The sequence below is a fragment of the Medicago sativa genome, chromosome 6, assembly GCF_051527215.1.
Source record: "Medicago sativa cultivar Bolivia chromosome 6, Bolivia_mono, whole genome shotgun sequence".
NCBI classification, from domain to species: Eukaryota; Viridiplantae; Streptophyta; class Magnoliopsida; order Fabales; family Fabaceae; genus Medicago; species Medicago sativa.
In genome coordinates, this window is record NC_140754.1 from 52,564,018 (window position 1) to 52,589,637 (window position 25,620).

The 25,620-nt window shown below is 36.2% G+C and overlaps 1 pseudogene; it reads right to left on the bottom strand.

Annotated features, from left to right (window-relative positions):
* Window positions 1-18,960: 18,960 nt before the first annotated feature.
* Window positions 18,961-24,933, bottom strand: LOC146915586 (uncharacterized; annotated as a pseudogene).
* Between the last annotated feature and the right edge of the window lie 687 nt (window positions 24,934-25,620).

The window sequence follows — 25,620 nt, forward strand, 5'->3', positions numbered from 1 at the left end:
TAATTTTCTCATAGCATGTTCTATCACTCATGACTTGTTATTACCCATTGAACCTATTTCTTGGGATCTCCAGTCATGTAGATCGGGTTACCATCACTTGTGACCTTTGGGCATCAGTCCCATCCTACTGGATGTGTTTAGGACTTTCTTTATAGTAATTCCTTTCGTCAAAGGATTGACTAATTCTTTATCAGTACGTACATGATCTACTTTAACCGTTCCCTTTGAGAGTAGCTAGCTCTCTAACCCTTTATGTGTTCATTCCTTAATTATCGTCTCTTTCCATTGTACTAACGATTCTCAATTTTTGTAATAGCTGCAGTACTATCACAATGAATTAACACTTCTGGAAACGGTTTTATCCACTAAGGATTCTCAACTAGCAAGCATCTTATCAACTTGCTTCTCCACTAGTTTTCTCTAGTGTTCTCATCTCAGATTCATTCCATAGTGGACTGAGTCAATATCATTTGTCTTAACAAACAACTCCTCCAGTGATGCTCAATGTGTAGCCACTGGTCGCTAAATACTCATCTGAAGATGTTCTATTTTATATCTTGTACCATTTAAGTACAATAGGTTACTCCTCAGGAGTAATCCTAGAGTCATAGTCTTCTTAAAGCACCTCATGACTCTTTCTATAGCATGACAATGCTTCTTATCTGTCTACTAGTGAACTTGCACAAAAGTTTCACGACATCGATAATGTCGGGTCTAATACATTCAGTGGCATACCTAAGTACTGCCAATGATGCTCGCAAATTCTGTTTTTCTAACTCCATCTCAAGTGTTTTTACACTTGGATCATAATATATGATTGCAAGTTTACGGTCAAATAATTACATTTCCTTAAGATCTTCTTAACTTTGTGAGATTCATCAAAAAAATTCTCTTTTCTGATCTAGTAATCTTGAAACCAAGAATTACTTCAACTTTGTATCGGTCTTTCTTATCAATGTTGTTGATAAACATTGAATTCACATAATTCATAACATGAATCTTTAAATCAAATATGAGCAAGTCGTCTTCATAGAGACATATGATCGTGCAAATATTATTTGTCACTTTCATTCACTTCATACTCATTCGATAACATTAGAATGTCAAATTTTTCATGTCATTCCTTAGGAGTTTATTATAGACCTCACAAAGAATTATCTAACTTACATACCTTGTTTTCCTTGTCCAAGACACGCAAAACTTTCAGGTTGTTTCATATAGATTTCTTCTTCTAGTTCACCATAAAAAAGGCAACTTTCACATCCTTTTGGAGTACTATCGAGTTATGAACAGCGGCTAAAGGGACTAGTACACTTATGGATATGATTCTAATGACTGGTGAATGAGTATCGAAGAAGTCTATATTTTTCTCTTATTCTAAAACCTTTGACTACAAGGATAGCCTTGTATTTATCAACCGTACCATCAGGTGTTAGGTCTTTTCCCTAAAATCCAAATACAACTGATTAGTTTGCAACCATGAGACAAGTCAACAAAATGTCATGTTTTGTTAGACTCTAGAGAATCCATTTCATCGTTTATTGTTTCTTGCCATAATTCAGCATCCAATGAGGATATAAATTCTTTAAGGCTAAATGGATCTTCTTCCAATGTATAAACCATAAGGTCCATACTCTTTAGCAATTCTTGCTTTCTTACCTCTTCGAGGTTCTATAACATCTCGTTTGATGTTTTCATAACTATTTCTGATTACTGGAATGTGATTAGATATAGTGCCCCCACTAGTTCATATTTTTTAAAAGAAAATAAATTTGCCCCCACTAATGTCGTGTTCCTGCTAGCGCCTCCGTTAATGCTCCCATTATTCTTTATTTAAAGGGGTACTTACTTCATAGAAATTAGCATCTTTTAATTCTATGATCACTTTAACATTTAGGTCATAAAACCCATATGTTTCTCTATTTATAGCATAACCAATGAATACACATTCATAGGCTCTACTAGTGAGTTCAACTCTCTTGGAGTCCAGAATCTAAATATAATCCAGACAAACTCAAGTTCAAAAATAAGACAAGTTGGATTGTCTTTTCTTCAAAAAATTCTTAATTAGAATTTTTGTTCTTAGACTTGAGTACTCTATAAATTTCAATTTTCGTTATAAAAATTGAACATATCAAGCTTATCAATTTTATTTTCCAAAATTCACAGTCATCAATAAATATGATAAAATATCATTTTATCATTTCTAGTTTATGTGTCATCGAGTTCACACATATCATAATTTATTATGTTTAGAGATTCATATTCTCTAAATTCTGATTTATATGAACTTTTGGTTCATATATCTTGACTGCAATAAATAAAATTGTCTAATCATATAACTTTGGAATTAAGTCCAAGTTACTCAAGTTTAAAAATTAAACGCTTGTTCACGAGTCAAATATTAAAATTACACAACTAATAAAATAGAATGAGAATTTAATTTTGAACATACCATCAAAGGCGTAGTCTTTCTCCACAAGATGATACACAAGTCTCTCTTTAAGTCTGAGTCAACTCAGTCTTATTCAATAGAAATCTGAAATTCAGATTCTTTCTTATTTTTATATGAAATATTTGAAACAAATTTTCTCACATAATTTCCATTTCATCAAAAAAACCTTTTTTCAATTAGTTCATTCTTTGATTTTTCAATGTTCACTTTTCAATTCATACATATAGCAAAAGGACTGATGAAATTGTCCTCCTATTACTCGGTACATTCCAGCTATTCAAAATTAGCTTTGATTAGAGGCGGTCAAAAGGCTATTCCACTAGGCAACCGGAGCCAAGGCACTTCGACTACTCACACACCAAAACCGATTGGTTACTAATTTCATGGTGTTGTTTGCATAACTATCAAAGAGAGGAACACGTAATCCTTCTATCAAATAAATAGGATTTAACTTGCATACTTTTTGCCAAAATATATGGATTTGCCGAGACAATTTTCTATCCACAATTAACTCCATGCTTTACCATTAAAAGCGACATGTGAATTTATTAGTGTTGTTGTTGTAACAACAAACACTTCATTGTTTTAGTGGAAAGATGTATTTCTATAACTTGATTTATCCTTGTTTTATTTAGGGACAACTGAATCTTAATAAGTAACTTCTTCGGTAGACATGACAGTTCGAAACGTCTTAAAATTGTTGCTTTTGGATTTCCAAATTGTTGTATTTGGATTTCCAAATTCTATTATCTACCGAAGTTGTTACTAGGTTGAGTCACGACCAAGTCGCTCTCTTTAAGACGTTTCGTGGCACTGCCCAAAATTGTGCAAGGCAGACTATCAACCACGCCGCCTCCAGGATAAAACAAGCTAAGCTACAACTGTGCGGTTAACTACTGCACTGTAGAAAACCGTTCGAGAATTACACCTCCAATATGGTACCAAGACCATTCTTTTAATACTGAAACCACTTTAATATGGTATTGTTACCACTCTATTATGGTGCTGAGACCACTCAAATGTGGTGTTATCACCATTCTAACTTTAATTTCTCCAAAACATCAATATGGCACTACGACCACTCAAATATGGTGATACCACCATTTCTTCTAATAGAAAATTATTGAAATAATTTATATACCATTAAGATCATTCTTAATTCCGACGGGACATTATTATTACGAAAAGGGACTATGATCTTAATAGTACTCTTTATTCCGAAGGGACTTATATTATCGAAGGGACTATATTTTTAAGACCATTCTTAATTCCGAAGGGACCTTAAACCGAAAAGGGACTATGGTCTTAAGAACACTCTTAAATCCGAAGAGACAGAAAAAGGAGTTGAAGAGAAGAAAGACTCGTCAACACAAGTCAAGAAAGGGAGAAGAGAGAAAGAGTTCCCGACAACTCAATGAAACTCTTTGGTGTGTAGAATGCACTGTGTGAGCTCTCTATTTATAGAGAAAATTCACAACTAATAAGTGAGAAACTTTGGGAACAAGTAATACATTACTTTGTGATTAAGTAATTCACATATTAGATCTAGTACAAAAATATCTCAATTGAGTACCAAAATATATTATATTGAGTACAAAAATATATTATATTATGTGCCAAAATATATTTCAGATCATGCACTAAAATATATTAGATTGCCTAGCAAAATATTTCAGATTGTGTTCCAAAATATTCTAGATTGCGTTCCACAATATTTTAGCAAAACTTGAGGACTAAGAAAGCACTTTCTAATAATGATTAAATTAATTATTTAATTTATCATTTCCAAATAATAAAATATATATTAATATATATTTTTTCTCTAGTGCTTACTTCGTTCACATAATTATGTACCCCTATTAGAGGTACACCCCCACTATATAAACACTACTAATGTGTGTGTTCCATCCGATGTGGGACTACCACTTTTTTCAATTCACACAACACTAGTTCTACCCAACATGGAAATTTGTGTTTAATCTTTTTACTCAATTTCCACACATGTTCCAACACAAACTAATACTCCCTTCGTCCCTTAATGTAACCCCCCTTTGCATTTTTCACATTTCTTAAGAAAAGTTGTCAGTGTAATTAATGTGTCTGTTTTCTGTATTAATATTACCAAATTGTCCTTTGTTTGTATGTGTATTAAATTTGACTATTCATATTTCAAGACAAGTTAGTAGTATTAATTAGGGGTATGTTTAGGAAAAAAAAGGAATAAATGCATCTAGTAATTTGAAAAGGGGGTTACATTTAGGGACAAAAATAAAATCAAATGGGTGGTTACATTAAGGGACGGAGGGAGTATACGATTTTTTGTGTGCAAATATACAGTAACTAACTGTGTTACTGAATTATTATTGGTTGGACCCATACCTGAATTTTTTTTTTTTTGGTACAAAGGACCCATACCTGAATTATACCTGAATTATCATTTCACTGTGATATCTTTATATACCAAGATTTTTTTTTTTTAGGAACCAAGAATATTCTGGTTAGTTAAATTAAAATATAAGAAGTGGACTATATGATCATACAAGTAATTAAATTATAGTTAAAATACCAAACTATTTATATTTTAATAATTCTACAGTGAACATCTAGAGTTTGTAGAAATTTATAATGAGAGAATAAAGCTCAGTTCAAAGTAAAGAGGACATTTTGGTTTAAAGAGTTTTCTTTTTCAGTAAACTAAGAGATTGGTGAGACATTAAGGCAAGGTTTTGTTTTGAAGAACATTTACAAATGTATTTACATTTGTTTATATCTCCAAAAAAGAACACCAGTTTTGATGAAGAAAATGTTAGCATACACCCAATAATTTTTTTATAAAGAAATCCACGTGATTTTCGGAAAGAATACATTTGCATGTTATACCTTTGAGTGCATTCAACAATTTTTTAATTATACTACTAAATTATTATATAATTAATGATTGGTTTACTCGATGTTATTGTTAAATTATTATATAATTAAGAGGTTGTTTACTCGATGTTATTGTATGTAGAGATGTTCAAAACCGAATCAATCCAATAGAAAATCTGCAAACAGAACCAATCCAAATCACATACTTTTTTTATCTTGTGGTTCGGATAACTTTTTACCTCAAAACTAAAACAAATCGCACCGCGAACACCCATTGGTATGACAATGAAATTTTGTTTTCACAATGAAGTTGTAGCAATAACTTTTTTTTTATGCCGGGACTTAATTTAACATTTGATTAAGTAGTGTGTCATGGTAGAAAACTTTCTTTTTTAATTTATACCACCGATCTATCTTTAACAATTCGAATGCAAAATTATATATAACCACTTTTAAGCTTCAAACAGAGCCAAGCTATATTCATATAAGGTTTCTGTCTTTTTCACTAAGAGAAAGAAAAGGAACAACTTTATCGTAGTATATATGCCTTTGTTTTACAGGTTCATTCTATTATTTAGAGAGAAATGCATTCAGTTTAGTTCTTGATAAACAAATGAACAGAATTTTAATCAAAACAATTAAGACCACACATGTAAAAGCAGACAGATGTGCCTCCCTCAGTTTGTTTCTTTCGCCAATACTAATAGTTGGTGGTGCACACTTTTATTATTTATTTTATCCTCCATAGTTGCCACTTTGTCACACTCCTTTTTTCCATTTTCTTCCTAAGCCAGTCCAGTCAAGCCAAAACATTACGGCAAATTCTACTTTAAGTAGTTGCATTTTTCTTTTCTATCTAAAGAATCAAAATTCAATTTGTTTATCGTTTTCTTTTCATCCATATGTATAATACTGCATGTTTTCGTGAGCTTAACTCGGTTGATAGGAACAATGTATAATATATACAAGGTTCGGAGTTCAAATGTCAGCCACCATAAAAAAATGTATGACACTACGTGGAAAGTTACTAGCTAATATCCGACAAAAAAACACAATTTTAGTTTAATTTTCATGCATTATCAATGTAAATCATTAATCAGACAATTTTATGGTTCTATATCGAATGTAATAGAAAGGTAGCAAGTGTAATCCTCTTGAGGAGTCTTGTATTAATAAAATTGATAATATGTAATGATACAATAAGTAATCTTATTTATAGACCTAGTTGATGTAGTTAACTTCCAATTTTCTAACCAACTTTACTTATATAACTAACTTTACTAATCAATCTAGCTACGGTGTAACAGCCCCATCAAACTTAAGATAAGAAAATTCTTAACTTGAGTTTGAATTACAGAGGGAAAGAAAAAAACAGTGAGAAGAAAAAATCTATCGAAAAGGTGAAGCGGAAAATGGTTATTTTATAACAACAAAAATGAGGGTAAAAAAGGAAAGAAATCAATAAGTTCAAGTTCAACACATTGCAGGAAACTCCAATAGCTTGTTGTTGACAATGATACCTATCCGCCCCTTCTATTTTCCAAAGAGAACCAAGAGGGTTTCGGTCTTATGGCAGTAAAGTTGAAAACATATCACGACGTGACAATATATGTGACGAGATGCTCTAATTTCTCGGCTGCTTCAAAACAAAAACAAAAAAACTTAAATTCGTGTTTGCTCAATTTTCTGGTTTGCTTTAGAAACCACAAACTCATATCTTTGATTCATCAATGTCTTCTGTTCTTTCAATACTAAGACAATGCTAAAATTGACGAGAAGACGTGTTATCTCCACAATCTTGAGAGTGAATACATCAAATTTACGTTTGATTGGAGTAATTGAAATTGGATTGATTGAATTTTTGATACACCAAAAATGTATTGCTCCATTCCATTGTTGCCAATTGATTATCGTAAGCCCCCCAATACAATTCGAGTCGCCCAAATCTGCCGTAACAGGACAACAATGAGCCCATACATATCAAGAGATTCATTCCTGCAAACATCAAAGATAACAGCTGAAATGTTATCGAATATGTCCATCCGCTTCTGCAGCACTGAGGATAACCATGCCCAAAACCATCATTCCCGCACTATATCACATCCCACAAAAGCATGCCAATCATCCTCACTCGCATTCCCACACAAAGGGAAAATATTGGAACAAGGAACATATCGGGTTAGGAACCTAGCACAAGTAGCTGCAGTTTCGCGACAAATATGCCACAATAAATTACAAGCCTTATAAGGAACATTAGTTTTCCAAAGTTGTTTCCAATCTCCGGCAACATGGTGTCAATTTGTATAAAAAAAAAAAAAAATTGTCATAGCCAACCGGTACCCGGACTTAACAGTATACAATCCATCTTTCTCATTCGTCCACACGATGTGATCTCAGGAAACATGCTCAAACAGGGGTGTGCCAACTATTACACGAGCAACCTCAGCTAGAAAATTTCTTCGATCGTAATAACATCCAATAAATGCTCATGAGGACTCATTAAATCACAAACAGACAAACTATACACACTTGCATGTCAAGGCAAGGGGCCCATCCACATTGATTATCTCAAAGCCATGGATCATGCATCACACGAGTTCGTGTTCCTGCTCCTATCGATCACCTACAACCACTTAACAAAATTTGACAGGAGTTTCAGATGCTTCTTGTGACACGCTAAACTTTAAAAGGCGATAATACACGCAATGATTCAATTATATAAAGAATTTAGATGTTACTTCTTCAATAAATCCAAAAGCATGCATACTAAATTTTCAAAACAGCGCAGCGGAATAAATCATTTCAACAAACTCCTCAATAATAAAATAAATCTACAATAGCCATGTCGTCATACTACATATATCATCAAATACATAATCTCAAAAATCCTCAAATAGTCAATAATAAAAGACACCGACTCGGACACCTAATCAGAGCCCTAAAGTCTACGACACCAAAAGAAATAGACGAGGTAGCATCCATGCTATCCTCAAGCAATTCACCAAAGCAAGCAAACTAGTCATGCACACCGTCTACCCATTCATAAGAATAAGGCAGGTGGTCAACCAAACAACCACTAGGGGTTAGAATTCCACAATCAACAATATAATCAAATGAAAGTAACAACATAATTAACTTCAAATGATTAATAACATTCAGTAGTAAATCATTCACAACAACCCCACAGTTATTCAACATTCAATGACATCCATCAAGCATACGAGTACAACAACACACAAGTACGACTTCACATTTACACGTATTCACCAAGCACGTAAGCAAGTATGACACATTTAATCAATTATGAAATGTATGCTATGCGCCTTAACACAACTCTATACGCATGTGGTACCAATTGGATTCCATGAATGCATGAACTTCAGGTAAGAACTCGACAATGCATAACTCACCAACATATATATATATATATATATATATATATATATATATATATATATATATCAATATAATAATGATCACCAATTATATTTCTCACCAACATTTGCATTATCAAATACTTACATCCATACAATCAAATAGTCACAATTCAACAAGTCATCATCAGTTCATTGAGTTAAAATCACCAAAGAAAACATCATCATAATCATCATCAACATCAACTTAAAGAAACAACAAGTTTCAAAATTACATTTCACATAAAAGACGGACAACTAACCATGTCATGGCAATCAACATCTTAATCACTCAATCATCATCGATTCATTCTTATTTAATCATATCATCATGAATACAAATTCAATTACAAGTCATCCGGTTATAAAACCACATTTTAACAAAGTTCGTCTATTTTCACAACTTTCTACATTTCCTGAGCAATTCCACAAAACAAGGTAAACATGTTCTAACACCTCAACAAAGCATATACAATAGTCAAATATGATCATAGTAGCATATGCATATAAGCATCATAGGCCAATTCCATTTGATTCTAAAATTCACCTAAGTTCATCTCACTTTATCACTTTACAAAAGATTTACATTTTCAAAGCAAAATCAAGTTAAAGTTCAAAGAAAAACCCTTTCATAAAATCATAGTTACAATAAACAACCTTAAGCTTCCCCTTTTCCCTTGAGAAGACGAGTTTCGGAAAATTATGCATTCTTGAGCAATTTTTAAAAAGTTTGATTTGATTCACAAAACCAAGTTCAATCTAATTCATTTGATGTTACCAAAGGTTTATAAAGTATAACTACAGTTAATTACATCAAAAGGATCAATTTGGAACAGTCTGGATCGACCCCGAGTGCCCGGGACGACCCAAAACATGGGTGTCTGTCATGTACAACTCACCACAACAAGCTACAACTCGCCTAGTGAGTTACACCAGAACAGGTCACCCTGTTCTTGGGTTTTCCTCTCGGGAAACCCTCCAATTTTCACATCAAAACCCCATTTGTGATCCCCTTGACCCCAAATTCGTTCCCCAATCTTGTTTACTAGTTTACATACTTTTAGAGGCAATCAAAAACATCACAAACATGAAATCAAAACAAGTAAAATCAGAATAAATACACTACACAAAGATAAGCATAAATTATCAGCATAAAATATCGAAGCATAAGTACCATATTTTTACATGTCAGATCGCCAAAGAAAGGCTCTCCAAGAAGTAACCAGAATACGTTTAAGCTGTAAATTTCCCAAAAATGACAAAGTCATAAAACAACAAAATAGGCATAAGTTACAAGGCAGGCAAAGAAATAAGAGGCGGCAACGTCACTCTTCATCCACTAGCTTCCCGTCTACCAAAATCTTGAAGAGATACAGGTCGTCCACATTAGCCTCAAGATTGAAGTGGAGAATCTACGCCTTGGCACGCTCAAAGCCATTATCAAAGTATAAGGAGAGCGCCCCCTTACCCTCTTCTACAACGGACTTAGATGTAGCTAGTTCCCCTTCAAGGTCGACAACCTTCTTCTTCCATGAATCTCTCTCCTGCTCCATAACTTCTTTTTCTTCCTTCATATCTTTAACCGCCTTCTCTACAGTGTTCTTATCCGCCAGAGATTCTTTCAACCTGCTATCCAGACCCGTTGCTTTGTGTTTCCATTTTTCCACATCTTCCGAGCCGTTTTTATAATTTGCCTCCAAAGCAACATACTTTAACTCCATCACATGTCCCATTAGTAGGACCCGGAGCGCCGACATTTCAGCATCATCCACCAGACCGCCAAATTTAGCTTTGGCACCATCATCAACATCAACCTTTGCCAGCGGTACCTTCTCCTCCATGTACCTACAATAAAAGAGATATCCTATAAATGAGAAACTTGCTAAAGAATAATCACAATTTAAGAAGAAATATTCGCCAATCAACCCTCATGCCTACGAAAGTCAAAGTATGCATGCCAAAATGACTCCGCCACCTGCGCATTCTGAGAATTAGTTCCTGCCACCTCGCCAGCATTATCATCATCCTTCTCACTAGCAACGAGTGTCTTCTTTGACTCGCCCTTCCCGGTCCTCATCTTCTTACGCCTTGGCGAGTCAACTTGGTCATCCAAGACGCCATCACCCGTCGCCTCGATATCAACATCCACCTCCGCACTTCCTCCCACATCCACTTTGGAGGCCACATCTTTCCTCCTCACCTTCATGTGAACAAAGCCAGCGGGTCGCTGGCGGAATATCCCTCCGCGACCTTCTTAGCCTTCATATTGCCCAAGTATTTCTTCCTCTCCGCTCCAGATAAAGGCATCATCGTTTCTACAAAAATACAAATGAAAGGATGAGATCAGAAATGCAACAATTATTAAAGATAAAAGTAAAAGTCAAATCAAAACACTCACGCAAATAAGCATCAAGACTTTTGGAATCACCCTCTCGGTTCAGAAGCTCATGAATATCCATAAGTGAAAACTTATCCAGAAAATACACCATCCCCTACTCATAAGGAGACATCTTGTTGAAGTCATATCCCATCACAGCGGCTGGAGCACTAGTCCAGCATAGAGGAATCTTCGGTTTTCCTTCAACCATCACTGATAAAGTTGAACACTCGGGCGCCCCCTACACCCTAGCAAAAGAATAACGCCACTCCTTCTTAAAGTTAGAAGCATAAGGAGGAAAAAGTTTTTCCCGGGATCGGAGCTAATTGAAATCCACGTTCCTTTATTCACATCTTTAGTTCCATAAAAATGGAAGAAGACGCCAACAGAAGGTTCCAAACTTAAAGCTTTGCAATGAATTTCAAAGCCAGTGATGAATGCCCAACTGTTGGGACATATCTGCAAAGGCGCCACGTTCAAAAGCTTCAACATGTCCATCTCAAACGCCATGAAAGGAATCGTTACCCCGAATTCATCCAACACCGCCATGTACATAAGAAAATATTCATCCACGACGCCCACCATGCGTTGATCACACACACTCTCGCGTACATCACAGGGCATCACCACCACATCTTCCTCATTCTCTGTAGCAGAGATATCCAGTTTACTCCAGAAGAAATTGACATCCGCTACGTCCAGATACAAAGACTCCTCCCGAAGAACCTCTTCCACAAAATGACTTATCTCGAGCTCACAAGGGTATGCCAGAAACAACATCTTTCTTTTATAAATAGACGGAGGAGGCGTATACTGAAAGATCTCCAGAGGAGTTTCCCTCATACGATATGCTCCTGGGGTAGTATAAAGAAACACACAATCACTACCAGAGCTATCGCTACTAGTCTCACTATCACTAAATAAATATGTTGGGTATTTGTGTTGACTGCATTATTGCTAAAACAAATATCCTTGTTCTATAAGTTGGAACCAATGTTCCAGCATGTGGTTAGACATCTCTGTAAGATGTTGGATACAATGTTCTAACATCCTGCCACGGTTCAGTGTGCCTGGGTTCATGCCTATTTATACGCGCGCCCTTTATTGTTTAAGGAAACAATATTTCCTTATCTTATTGACCAAGCAACTCGCATATATTTACAGAATCAGTTGTGGAATATTTCTAAAGTATTATCTATATTTTAGTAAATATTTGTTATTGGTGGGAACGATCCTAAAGATGTTCCGACATTTTAGGACTTTCCATATTTGTTTCTGATTTCTGTTTTGCAGATTAGCTGAACCGATCTGCTTTGTTCTGAAGCCCAACTAAGTATTTACCCCAAGCTGCTTCAGTATATAAACAAGACTTCAAGACCTAATTGATCATTCAAGCCTTCATACTAAAAAGTTTAGATTTTTAGGGTTTTGAGTCTATATGTGCTCTACTATTGTATCGTTTGTGATGCAAGTTTAGAACCTTTTGTGAGCCTTTCTTGTATCGTCTGTGATACTTGTTTAGGACTGTTTGTGTGAGTTTGATACTCTTGTGTACTACACCGAAGTTGTGAAACAAGGTGTTAGTTGTTTGTGTTTGAAGGTAACTTCATCTTTGTGTTTGTGTTTAGGTCTGATAGGTCACAGGGGTTGTGACTGACCATTAGGATAGTGAGATGGGATCTCAGATCTAGGAGTTCCTAGGTTGAAGTCTATACGGGTACGTCCTAGGTCATAAAGTGTAAACGAGGAGTTTGCTGAGAGCTTTTGAATAAGGACTACACTAGTGGATTTCCTTCCTGGCTTGGTAGCCCCCCAACGTAGGTGTATTTGTCACCGAACTGGGTCAACAAACTCATTGTGTTCTTTACTTTCCTGTCATTTATTTTCTTGCTTTTATTTATGTTTATTTCGTGATGTTGGAACATTGAACGGAACATTCCAACGTTAAAACATCTGACAGAACATATTAAAATAAGTGCGCTAGAATTTCAAAATCCCCCAACACCCTACCACCAAAAAGCCCTAATTCATACGTGATGAGTCCAATATTCCAAAAATTGTTATTTTTCCTCCAAATTCATGAAATTGCTTTGATAATGTGATTCAAAATGCATTAAACAAAATGGAAAATGGATATTTGGGTTAAAAATAGGCAAATGGCAGAATTTTGACCCAAACAGATTTTGTGGATAAAATGGAGAAATGGAATGGAAAGAAAGGGACGCCACACTTTCTAATCCAAGAAAGTGATAAGTCTATGGGATTGAGGATCACCACAAGAAAGGATTCTTGATATGATCAAAATTGGTCCAATCCAGAACCAAAGAGCAATTGCTCAAAAACACACATAGTGTAGTTTTTCACTCAAAATAGTCTTGTTTTTATTCATAATTTTCGCCCCTTATATATATGAAAGAGGTCACATGTTGTAATACAAGGAATATCAAAGAAAATAACTCATGAAAACTCTAAGAATTCAGCCATTAGTCTAACATTAATGCCTAGTGCTGAATAATTGCAAAAATGGTTACAAATTGATTTGGAATGAAATTGTGTAGCCATAATTGATGTGGGGCGGCTCTCAAGATGCTCAAAACGTGTCCATATGATTTCCTCAATGAGTGGGCTAAATGAAAACAATTCATTGTGCTTTAATGTGTGGCAGCACCACTTCCTTCTTTCCTTTCCTTTCATGTCATGTGCTATTTTTCTCCCTCCCATTAATGTTCTTGATTTCTTTTCACTATACTTGATTCAGCATATTATTTTCTTTCTAAAATAAAGCAAGCACGCCATTTAAAGCTTTTGAAAGCTTTAAAATGGATAAAACACACTAGAAATTCAAACTTAGTGTTTTTGGCCAGAATTGGTCCCTTACACTTTTATTACAACATAGAAATAAAAAACATCAAAATGGGCAGCAAGCAAGCCCTCCCTCCATTCCATTGTGGCCCTCATCAATACGCCTCCCAATCAATAGAGACATTCGGTCGCGTTTCTGAAGGTGAGAAAAACACAAGAAGGGGGGTTGAATTGTGTTTTTAAAAAATTCTTCGTTTCTCCTGAAAACTGAACACACTGGTCAGAAGCTAAGTGAGACAACTTCTGAAGTGATAATCAGAATCTGAATGCAGCGGATAAAAACACAGAGAGAGAGAGAGAGAGAGAGAGAGAGAGAGAGAGAGAGAGGAAAGACACAAAGCAATTATACTGGTTCCTTCCACAATCCGGAAGTAGTCCAGTCCCCCTTGCACTTCCAAGGAGATTTCACTAAAATGTAATATCTGATTACAATTGATCAAGCACACTTCGCAAGAGTCTTCCTATGCTCAAAAACACAATCAAGAGACTTCTATGCTCAAGCACAACTGCAAGAGACTTCTAGACAAACAAAATTACACAGAAAATTGTTTGAGATTGAACACTTGATATACAATCAGAGGTGCACACAATACAAACCAGATACATACTCTAAGACTTAAGAATTTCTAAGATATGAACTTGAAAACAGAAATTCTAAGTAACTTTGAAAGCAGAACAATTTCAGCAGAGTTTTGGCGTTTGTAAATTGTAGTTGAGTCGTATATGTTGCATTACCAAAACTCTAAGTCCTCACTCCTTTATATAGAGGTGTGAAAGAGACGTTGTGAAATTGCCAGCAAATCAAAAGAGTCGTTGTTGAAGCTTGATCTTTCACCAATGATCTTTTGCCTGATTTGGTTGTTGTCCTATGAAGAACCAATTTGAAATCCATTCCCATTGTGAAGGAACATCTTCTGCAGGCTTGGTTGTACATTCAGAGTTGTTATTTTGTCTTGTAGCAGCGACACAAAAACAGAGTAGTGGAGAAGGTGGTTGTACCGTTCGTACAAAGTACAATGTCAACGCTTTCGTTCCTTTTGCAAGCAAATGCCTTCAAACACTTTTGAAATGACCGATGCAAAGTTCCACTAGTCTTCTGTTGTCTTTAGATGAATTTCGATCCATGAAACAACTCTTGAATCCTTGAATTTTGCAAATCCAGTTGATCTTCAGCTTCTGGTGAAAAACAGCTTCTGATGAGCTTCAGCTTCTGATGAAGTCGCTTCTGAACTACCCGCTTCTGATGAACTTCAGCTTCTGATGACGTCATCATTCTTCAGGAGCACTTTGTCTTCAGGAGCACTTTGTCTTCAGGAGCACTTTTAGTCTTCAGGAGCACTTCTCTTCAGACGCTTTAGAGCTTCCTTTTCTTGATTCCTTAGCTCTCTTTTTGTTCTTCAGAACCTTTTTATGATGTAAATTTTTAACTATGGTCCTGTACACTTGAACAAATATTAGCTAGTCCAATTTACAATTTTTAATACCTTGTTATCATCAAAACTCCTTAAGGTTCATTGTTAAACACATTTTGTTCCAACCATCTCCCCCTTTTTGATGATGACAAACAATAGTATTTAAAATTGATCAACTGTTGTTAATCTAATTAACAAGTTGACTTTGGGGTTCTGAGGTTTGTAAGCTCAGAGTCTGAGGTTTGTAAGCTTTAACTCCCCCTGAGTCGGATAGTCTTTAAGATGAGGTTTGTAAGCTCCCCCTAAGTTCTATCCAAGTTAAATAAATTTATTGAGCGCACAATAATATCAGAGCTTTAAAAATAATTAATTGAGAAGTAGATTATAGATAAGAAGAATGGTTCAATTAATTTTATTTGAAATTTGATACTCCTTCTTTCGTTCATAGTTTATACCTTTCAGGTAAAAATGATAGAATTTTTTCAAAATAATTTTCAAATATCATTAAGGGGGCTCAGAGCCTTTAAATACTATCACATATACTCCCCCTTTTGTCATTAACAAAAAGAAATAAACAAAAAGAAGAGATGAGAAAAACAAGAATAAAAGGTTAGAGGAACATATAAGCATAATAAAGCATATAAACCATCTTCAAAGTAAAATAAATTAATCAGAGCGTAAAGACCAAAATGATTATCAGAGCAAAAACAATAATATGAACAATATTCAATCAGTTCAGAAGCAAAAGATAATCAGAAGCAAAAACTATGTCAGAAGCAAAAGATAAAACAATATATATCAGAAGCATAAAGAAAACAGTCAAGCTTAGGTGTGCAACTAAGGGTTTGGCTTGTTTTGGTTTTCTAAGATCTGCTTTAGTAGCTCCTGAGTCTCTGCCAGTCTCTTGTCCATCTCTGATCCGAGCTTCTCTTCTCTGAGTCTTGCTTCTTCCAGCTTGGCATATATTTCAGCTTTGAATGTTAGCAGCAAGACTTTCTATTCATTCAGCTCTTTTTCCAGCTCCTTATTCCTTTCTTCTAACACCTTGTTCTTCTGAACTAGAGCCAGATCAGGTGCAGCATTGCTCAAGTTAACCTTTGAAAGGAATGTCAAATCCAGATCCTTGGGGTGAATAAAGTTGGGAAGGAAATTTGTAGGATCTCTTCCTCTTATGCTTAAAGGATTCTTCACCCAGGTACCAAGGACCTCTATTTCATCAAGACTTTCTTCAATTCCATTCAGCCAATCTTCCAGCTTCTGCTTGGCTTGCTCTTGAGCTTCAATGCAGGAATCATGCAGTGCTGATATCACATTCAAAACTCTTTCCTTCAGTCTCCTCCACTGCTTCTGATAACTGACCTTGTGACCCAAGTCATTTCTTCCTTTAATCAGCTGGATTAACTCAGAAGCAATGTCTTCCCACACATCCTGTAATACTTGAGAATCCAGGAATATGGTGGGTTGTGAAGGTTGTCTAGAGGGTTTAGGTGAAGCTGTGGGTACAATGGCTAGGTTTGATGATGATTGGCCATTTGTAAGTTCAAGGTTGCTGGTTGAAGGTTGGTCAGAGATGGTGTCTGTAACCATGTCAGAGGCGTGATCATCTTGATCATCCTCAGAATCAATATCCATATCAGAGACACCATCATAGCGGGTTACCTTGATAGTTTGGTCAGGTAAAGAAATGGTGAATGATTGGGTTGTCTCAGGAACAGGTTGTTCAGGAGCAGCTGGTTCAGGTGATATCTGTTCAAGAACAGTAGGTTCAGGAACATTTTGGCTAGGTAGAATTGGATTTGGGCTGGTTGAGGGGGCCATTTGTGCTTCAGTTTGTGTGTTGGGCGGTTGTTGTTGTGGTGATGAGGTATTTTGTGGTTCAGGTTCTTGGTGTTGGGGGCTTTCTGAAATGTCTTCCTTAGAAGCCACCTCAGAGGCTGTTTGTAAGTCAAAGTCAACATTTTCAAGTAAAATCATGTTAAGAGGTGGAATGTATTGAGGCTGATCAGGATGATTAGGTGGGAGTCTACTACTTTTGAGTTCAAGCATCTCACCTATCTTCCTATTGATGGTTGGGAACACTGGTTTAAAGGGGGTTGAGGTTGAGGTTGGATGGCTTTTTGATAGATTTGGGTAGCGTTGACCTAAGGGTTTATCATCATCAGAATCAGAGGATGATGATGAGGTTGATGAAGAGGATGAGGTTGAGGAGAGGGAATCAGATATCTCATGTATTACAGGTTCTGTGTGAGTAGAGACATTACCTGTCATAGAGGCTTCTGAACAATCAGTTGTTCTCTTCTGACCATCTTCAGCAATATCAGGAGCCATCAGTAGTTGTGAAGCTTCTGAAGTTACCATCTCTTGTAATTCAGCAGTGATTTTCAAACCTTTTTCAGCTTCTACTTTCTTCCTCTCTAGTTCCCTTGAAACCAAGTTCGAAGTAGCTTCAACATCTTCTACTTCCTTAATGACATAAGGAGATTCCTTGATCTTCCTTACTGCAGGCTTCCTCTTCTTCTTTGGTATTATAGGTTGATCAGGAGCAATCAAAGAAGCAGCAGCTTTTCCACTTCTCGTCTTCCTGTCCAGGACCACATCTGTGTCTAGGTCCTCAACTTCTTCTATAATTGATGGCATTGCAGAACCACCAATTTTAAGCTTATCAGAAGCACCTTTTTCTTTCTTTGCTTTCTTTGCAGATTTTTCAGCTTCCAGATATTCTTCTTCTGTCAACTTCCTCTTTGATTTTCTGCCTCTAGCAAGTGGCAGAGCACCGCCATACATTTCTTCAGGTACATCCTCCAACCTGATGACCTTGTTAGTCGTTTCATAGTGATCCTTGATGAAATACATCTGCACATCAAGAGGATCCTTCTTGCAGATGAGTGGAAAGTCCTTCATGAGATCAGACTTAGCTCTGGACTCACTCAAGTCAGTATCAAGCTTGGTGACAGTGCTGATCAGCTTCATGTGCTTGAGTGTATGAGCATTAATGAACTTCTCAGTCTTAGTGTCAAGCAGCTTATCTGAGTAGGCTTCAACACTACTGAGTTGGTCCAAAATCCCTCCTTGATAAAAGATTTCTGATAAGAGCCTCCCATAAGGAACCCAGCATCTCTTCTCCAACTGACTCTTTCTCAGATTATCAATCAAATACTTGAAAAGGTACTTGGGCAAATTCACCTTTTCCTTCTTGATAAAGTGCTGAAGAAAAACTTTTTGCCCCAATGAAGGTTTATCTCCTCCACCTTTTGGAAGCAAATTCTCATTCTGAATCTTCAGAAGCAGCTTCTTTTCTATGCTTAGGTCAGCATACTTTCCTGCCCGCTTGGAATTATACAAAGCCATGTTTACTTTTTCTTTCCAGAAGCCTTCTTTAGTACTTGAAATATCTATCCCTGAATATTTCCCAAAAGCTTCTACTCTGAGTACAGAAGCTATCTGCCATTCAGCAATGACTACTGGAATGCCACAGATGCTTGACCTAATTTCAGTGCAAGTAAATGGTTCAAGTCCCATTTCTTCTATAGTCTTCCCTTTCAGTCTAGGATAAAGCAAAACCTTCTCCCTCTCTTAAGCTTCTGATGCAGCTTTATCATACACCGATGCTCTCACCCAGAAGTGCCTAACCAAGGCTTCGTATGTTGGCCCATTCAACATTCTGAAATATGGCATAAGACCTTATGCTTCGTAGTAACTTCTGATCCAACAACCATGGAAAGCTAGAGATGCAAAATCCACAAGATTTTCTATTTGAACCATTAAATCTCATTCTTCTAGTTCCATGGTTCTTCCTCTGATATCATAGGCAGGGGCCTCTTGTGCAGTAGATTCTGGAATGTTCTGATGCGAGTTTGATGATGCCATTGATGATGATGATGATGTTGATTTAGGGTTCTAGGGTTTAGAAATGCGCTTACTTCGCAAGAACTGGTTTGAAAGAATGAAGTGTTTGTTGTGAAGTGAGTAGTGTGTGAATTGTCAAAGTGTTAAGAATAAAAACGATTGCAATTCAAAAGAGACAAACAAACATAACATTAATGACATTGGGGGCGCGTGAAAGTACTTTCAAAGCTATTAATTCATCATTGCCCTTTTTCGTTATACACCAATACAGATAAGCCACGTCAGAAGTTCTCAGAGTAACTGCCAAGTTAGTGGCCCAGTGTTACTACAAAAAGTAACTTCCAGCGTTTCCACTAACTCAACTATTCAGGAGCATAAAATCCAGCTTCTGAACTTCAGATGCTGACGTCATCATCAGAAGCGTATTTTCCTCAGAACCTCAATAAAGAGCTTCTGATGGACCACAGCTTCTGAACTGACTTCAGAACCTAAAATCCTATTCAGGAGCAAGCAAGCTTTTAATCAGACACAAAGTGCATGTTCAAATTTTGCTTTATAAAATCAAATCTTTCAACAGTTAAAGGCTTAGTAAATATATCATCCCATTGATTCTCAGTATCAATGAATTGTATATCTAAAATTCCTTTTTGAACATAGTCTCTGATAAAGTGGTGTTTGATTTCAATATGCTTAGCTCTTGAATGCAAAATTGGATTTTTAGACAAACAAATAGCAGCAGTATTATCACAATAGATGGGAATACTGTTAGCAATTATCTGATAGTCTTCCAACTGATGTTTCATCCAAAGTAATTGTGTACAACAACTTGCAGCTGAAATGTATTCTGCTTCTGCTGTAGACATAGCAATAGTTGTTTGTCTTTTGTTAGCCCAGGATATAAGATTATCACCCAGAAATTGACAATTGCCACTGGTTGACTTTCTTTCAATCCTATCACCAGCATAGTCAGCATCACAGAATCCAATTAGCTTATAATCTAAGGATTTCCTATACATGAGTCCAAGATTAGTTGTTCCCTTCAAATACCTGAAGATTCTCTTGACAGCAGTCATATGAGATTCTCTAGGATCTGATTGGAATCTTGCACACAAGCATACACTGAATAAAATATATGGCCTAGATGCAGTGAGGTATAACAAAGAACCAATCATACCTCAGTATAACTTCTGATCTACTTTAGCTCCTTCATCTTCTTTGCTTAAGGTGCATGTAGGATGCATTGGAGTGTTCATCACTTTACAGTCTTCAAGCTTGAACTTCTTCAGAAGCTCCTTTGTGTACTTTGATTGATGATCATAGACTCCATATTTACATTGATTGATTTGAATGCCAAGGAAGAACTTCAGCTCTCCCATCATGCTCATTTCAAATTCATCCTGCATTAACTTAGAGAATTCCCTGCAAAGAGATGCATTAGTAGAACCAAATATTATATCATCAACATATATTTGCACAACAAGAATATCTTTCTCAAGAGTCCTTCAGAAGAGTGTTGTGTCAACCTGTCCTCTTTTAAAATCATTTTTGATTTAGAAATTACTTAGTCTATCATACCAAGCTCTGGGAGCTTGCTTCAAGCCATATAGTGATTTCTTTAGTTTAAAAACATGATCAGGATACTTAATATCCTCAAAACTAGGAGGTTGTTTGACATACACTTCTTCTTCTATGACACCATTAAGAAATGCACTCTTAACATCCATTTGATATAATATTATGCCATGATTAACTGCATAGGAAAGAAGTAACCTGATTGCTTCCATTCTTGTAACTGGAGCAAATGTTTCAGTGTAATCAATGTCTTCTTGTTGACTGTAACCTTGTGCAACAAGTCTTTCTTTGTTTCTTGTTACTTCTCCTTGCTCATTCAACTTGTTTCTGAATACCCATTTTGTTCCAATAATGTTCTTGTGCTGAGGTTTGGGTACCAGATCCCACACATCATTTCTTTGAAATTGATTTAACTCTTCTTGCATAGCTAAGATCCATCCATCATCTGAAAGTGCTTCATCAACTGTTATAGGTTCAATCATTGATATCAGTCCAATCATTGAATCTTCATGTCTGAAGTATGATCTTGTTCTTCTTGGACTATCTTTGTTTCCAATGATTAGACCTTCAGGATGTGAAGACTTGTGCTTGAATGTGTTTCTGGGAGGATCTGCTTGATGTGAGCCATCTTGTGCTTCATCAGAAGCAGCTTCGTCTTGAGCTTCTGATGTGGGTTCAGCTTCTGGACTGTCTTTAGACTCAGCTATCTGATCAGGTTCTGGAGTACCTTCAGGAATCTGTATCTCTGCAAAACTTTCATCTTGCTTTGAAGTTTTATCTTCAAGCTCTTTGTCATCAAATTTAACGTGCATAGATTCTTCAACACAAAGTGTTTCTGAATTATACACTATGTATGCCTGTGACCTTTCAGAGTAACCTAAGAAGATTCCTCTTTGGGCCTTGGCATCAAATTTCTTTAGGTAGAGCTTGTTATTCAGAATGTAACATGTACATCCAAATTGATGAAAGTAAGAGATATTGGATTTTCTTCCTTTAAAGAGTTCATATGCTGTTTTCTCCAAGATAGGTCTGATATAGATCCTATTCTGGACATAACATGTTGTATTCACTGCTTCTGCCCAAAAATGTTTTGCTAAATTGTTTTCATGGATCATGATTCTGGTCATTTCTTGTAAAGTTCTATTCTTTCTTTCTGCAACCCCATTTTGTTGTGGAGTTCTAGGAGAAGAGAATTCATGGACAATTCCATGTTTTTCACAAAAAGCTTCAAATGGCTCGTTTTCAAACTCTCCACCATGATCACTTCTGATTTTCAAAATCTTTGATTCTTTTTCAGATTGAATTTGTGTGCAGAAGTTACTGAATATATCATATGCATGATCTTTACTTCTCAGGAATTTCACCCAAGTCCATCTGCTATAATTATCAACAATGACTAATCCATATTTACTTCCATATAAGGATGCAGTACTTACTGGTCCAAATAAATCAATATGGAGTAGTTCTAAGGGTCTGGAGGTTGAAACAATGTCTTTAATTTTGAAAGATGATTTCACAATTTTCCCTCTCTAACATGCACCACAGAGTGCATCTGAATGATAGTCAATGTCTGGTAGGCCTTTGACAAGTTGTAACTTACTAAGCTTAGAGATTAATCTCCAGTTAGCATGTCCCAACCTTCTGTGCGACGTCCATTTCTTATCATTCACTGACAGAAGGCAAATCACCTTCTGGTCAGCCAGTTCAGAAAAATTGATTTTGTAGACATTTTCTATCCTCTTTCCCTTGAACACAATGGATTTGTCTTCCTTGTTGATTACGGTACAGTTAGCTTTTTCAAATAACACATCATAACCATTATCACAAAATTGACTAATGCTCAAAAGGTTATGTTTAAGACCATCTACCAACCATACATTATTAATTGAGGTAGAGGAATTACCAATAGTTCCTGTACCTATGATCTTGCCAGACTGGTTGCCTCCAAACATCACATTTCCTCCCTCTTTCATTGTTAGGCTGAGGAACATGGAATTCTCTCCTGTCATGTGTCTTAAGCAACCGCTGTCTAAGTACCATGATTTTTGTTTCTCCTTTGCTCTTAGACATACCTGCAATATTGACATTTTCAGATTTAGGTACCCATTTTCTTATGGGTCCTCTCAGGTTAGTACTAGAAGTTTTACTCTTCACTTCTTGTACCTTGTGCTGTGAGTTGGGTTGCTTCTGATTAACCATCACCTTAGGTTTAACAACCTTTGGTTTTGGTACTTCAGAAGCAGTAACTGTCTTCTTCTGAAACTTAGACTTCAGAACCTCAGATTTTGATTTTACCAGACTCTGAGGAACAGGTTCTGATCTCTTTAGAATCCTAATCTTTGAAGTCTTGGAATCAGAGTTGATTATAGCCTTTGGCTTAGAGTTCTTTGGCTTTGAAGTAATCTTAGCCTTAGAGCTAGAAGCTTCAGGTTCTGATTGAACAACAGTTTCCAACTCAACACCTTCAGGTATAAAGAAGGTTTTCAATCCTTCCTTGATGCATTCACAACATGCTTTGAGACTGATTTCATTAGGTTTCCCTCCTGAAAAACCAATCCCTCTACCACTGTTTCTGTAAATGTTGTAAATCATTGAAGCAACTCTGCTTCTGTCAATACCAGACATGATAAAATCCTCAAGAGCAATTTCATGGTTGCTTAAAGGTTTTTCATTACACTTTTCTTGTAGCTTCTGACATAAGAACCTGAGCTTATCTTCATAAGTTTTAGAAATGAAGTTAAAGCCCCTAAGTCCTTCTTCAGAAGCTTTCAAATCCAATAGAGTTGATTTTTGTTGTTTTACTAAATCAGCATATTTTTCTTTTAAATCCTTCAACTCATTGGTTCTTACTTCAAAATGTGTAAGAAGTTCTTTAAGTGACTCAACAAGTTCATCTCTAGGAATCTTAGAATATACCTCGTTTTCATCTTCAGAGTCTGATTCTGATCCAGCTTCTGAAGTTGTTGTAGCTACTAACCCAACAACTATCTTTGCACCTTCATCAGCTTCCTCTTTATCAGATCCAGATTCACTTCCTAAATCATCCCAGGTTGCCATTAGACTCTGCTTAATCTGCTTCTTGAATTTGCTTGGTTTGAAAGATGACTTCTTTGACTTGTCCTTTGACTTCTCCTTCTGAAGATCAAGGAAATCAGCAATGAAATGTCCAGGCTTCTTACAGTTGAAACAACCCTTCTGATCTTCTCTCTTTGAGCTTCTGAAGCTACTCTTTCTGGTCAGAAACTTTCTGTTCTTCTTGGCCAGATACTGAAGTCTGTTGGAGAGCATAGCCATCACAGCAGCATCTTCTTCAGAGTCTGAACCAGATGCTTTTTCTTCTTTAGATTCCACTACTTTGAGAGCTTTTGATGACTTGCCTTTGGATGGAAGAGCTATTGATTTACTCTTCTTAGTAGACTCATGTTCATTAAGACTTAACTCATGAACTTTGAGAGAACTAACAAGATCTTCGACACTTAAAGTGTTTAAATCTTTAGCTTCCTCAATGGCAGTCACCTTTGGTCTCCATCTAGCAGGCAAGCTTCTGAGTATCTTGCTCACATGATCAGAAGCAACATAACTCTTCTTCAGTATTTGTAGTCCAAAGACTAAGGTTTGAAACCTTGAGTACATCTCCTCAATAGTTTCATCATCCTTCATCTTGAACAACTCATACTGATGTACAAGCATGAGAGTTTTTGCTTCTTTGACCTTCTTGCTGCCTTCATAGTTTGAACAGAGAGAAGCAAACATAGCTTTAGCAGTGGACTTGTCACTCATCTTCATATACTCTACTTTAGGAATAACAGTGACAAGTGCTCCTCTGATAATATGATGCTTCTTGTAGAGTTTCTTCAACTCAAGAGTATGTTTCTTTCTATCAACAGCAGCTCCTTCTTCATCAAGAACCAAGTCACCAACAACTTCTTCAAGTATGTCCCATAGTTCTTCATCTAAACTCATGACATAGCTGTAGAAGTTGGTTTTCCACCAAGAAAATTCTTCAGGATCTGCATTGAACTTAGGAATCTTTCCTACACTGGATTTCTTACTGTCACTATAATCATATGCAACAGTGTGATGACTAGTATGACCAGATCCACTAGGAGTAGGAGATTCACCAGACATGTTTTTCTCAAATCTTTTTCTGTTACACTGTTAAGTGTTGAGATAACAGACCTAGGCTCTAGATACCAATTGAAGGTGAGAAAAACACAAGAAGGGGATTGAATTGTGTTTTTAAAAAATTCTTCGTTTCTCCTAAAAACTGAACACACTGGTCAGAAGCTAAGTGAGACAACTTCTGAAGTGATAATCAGAATCTGAATGCAGCGGATAAAAATAGAGAGAGAGAAGAAGAAAAACACAAAGCAATTATACTGGTACCTTCCACAATCCGGAAGTAGTCCAGTCCCCCTTGCACTTCCAAGGAGATTTCACTAAAATGTAATATCTGATTACAATTGCTCAACGACACAGCAAAAGACTTCCTTTGCTCAAGCACACTTCGCAAGAGTCTTCCTATGCTCAAGAACACAATCAAGAGACTTCTATGCTCAAGCACAACTACAAGAGACTTTTAGACAAACAAAATTACACAGAAAATTGTTTGAGATTGAACACTTGATATACAATCAGAGGTGCTCACAATACAAACCAGATACAGACTCTAAGACTTAAGAATTTCTAAGATATGAACTTGAAAACAGAAATTCTAAGTAACTTTGAAAGCAGAACAATTTCAGCAGAGTTTTGGCGCTTGTAAATTGTAGTTGAGTCGTATATGTTGCATTACCAAAACTCTAAGTCCTCACT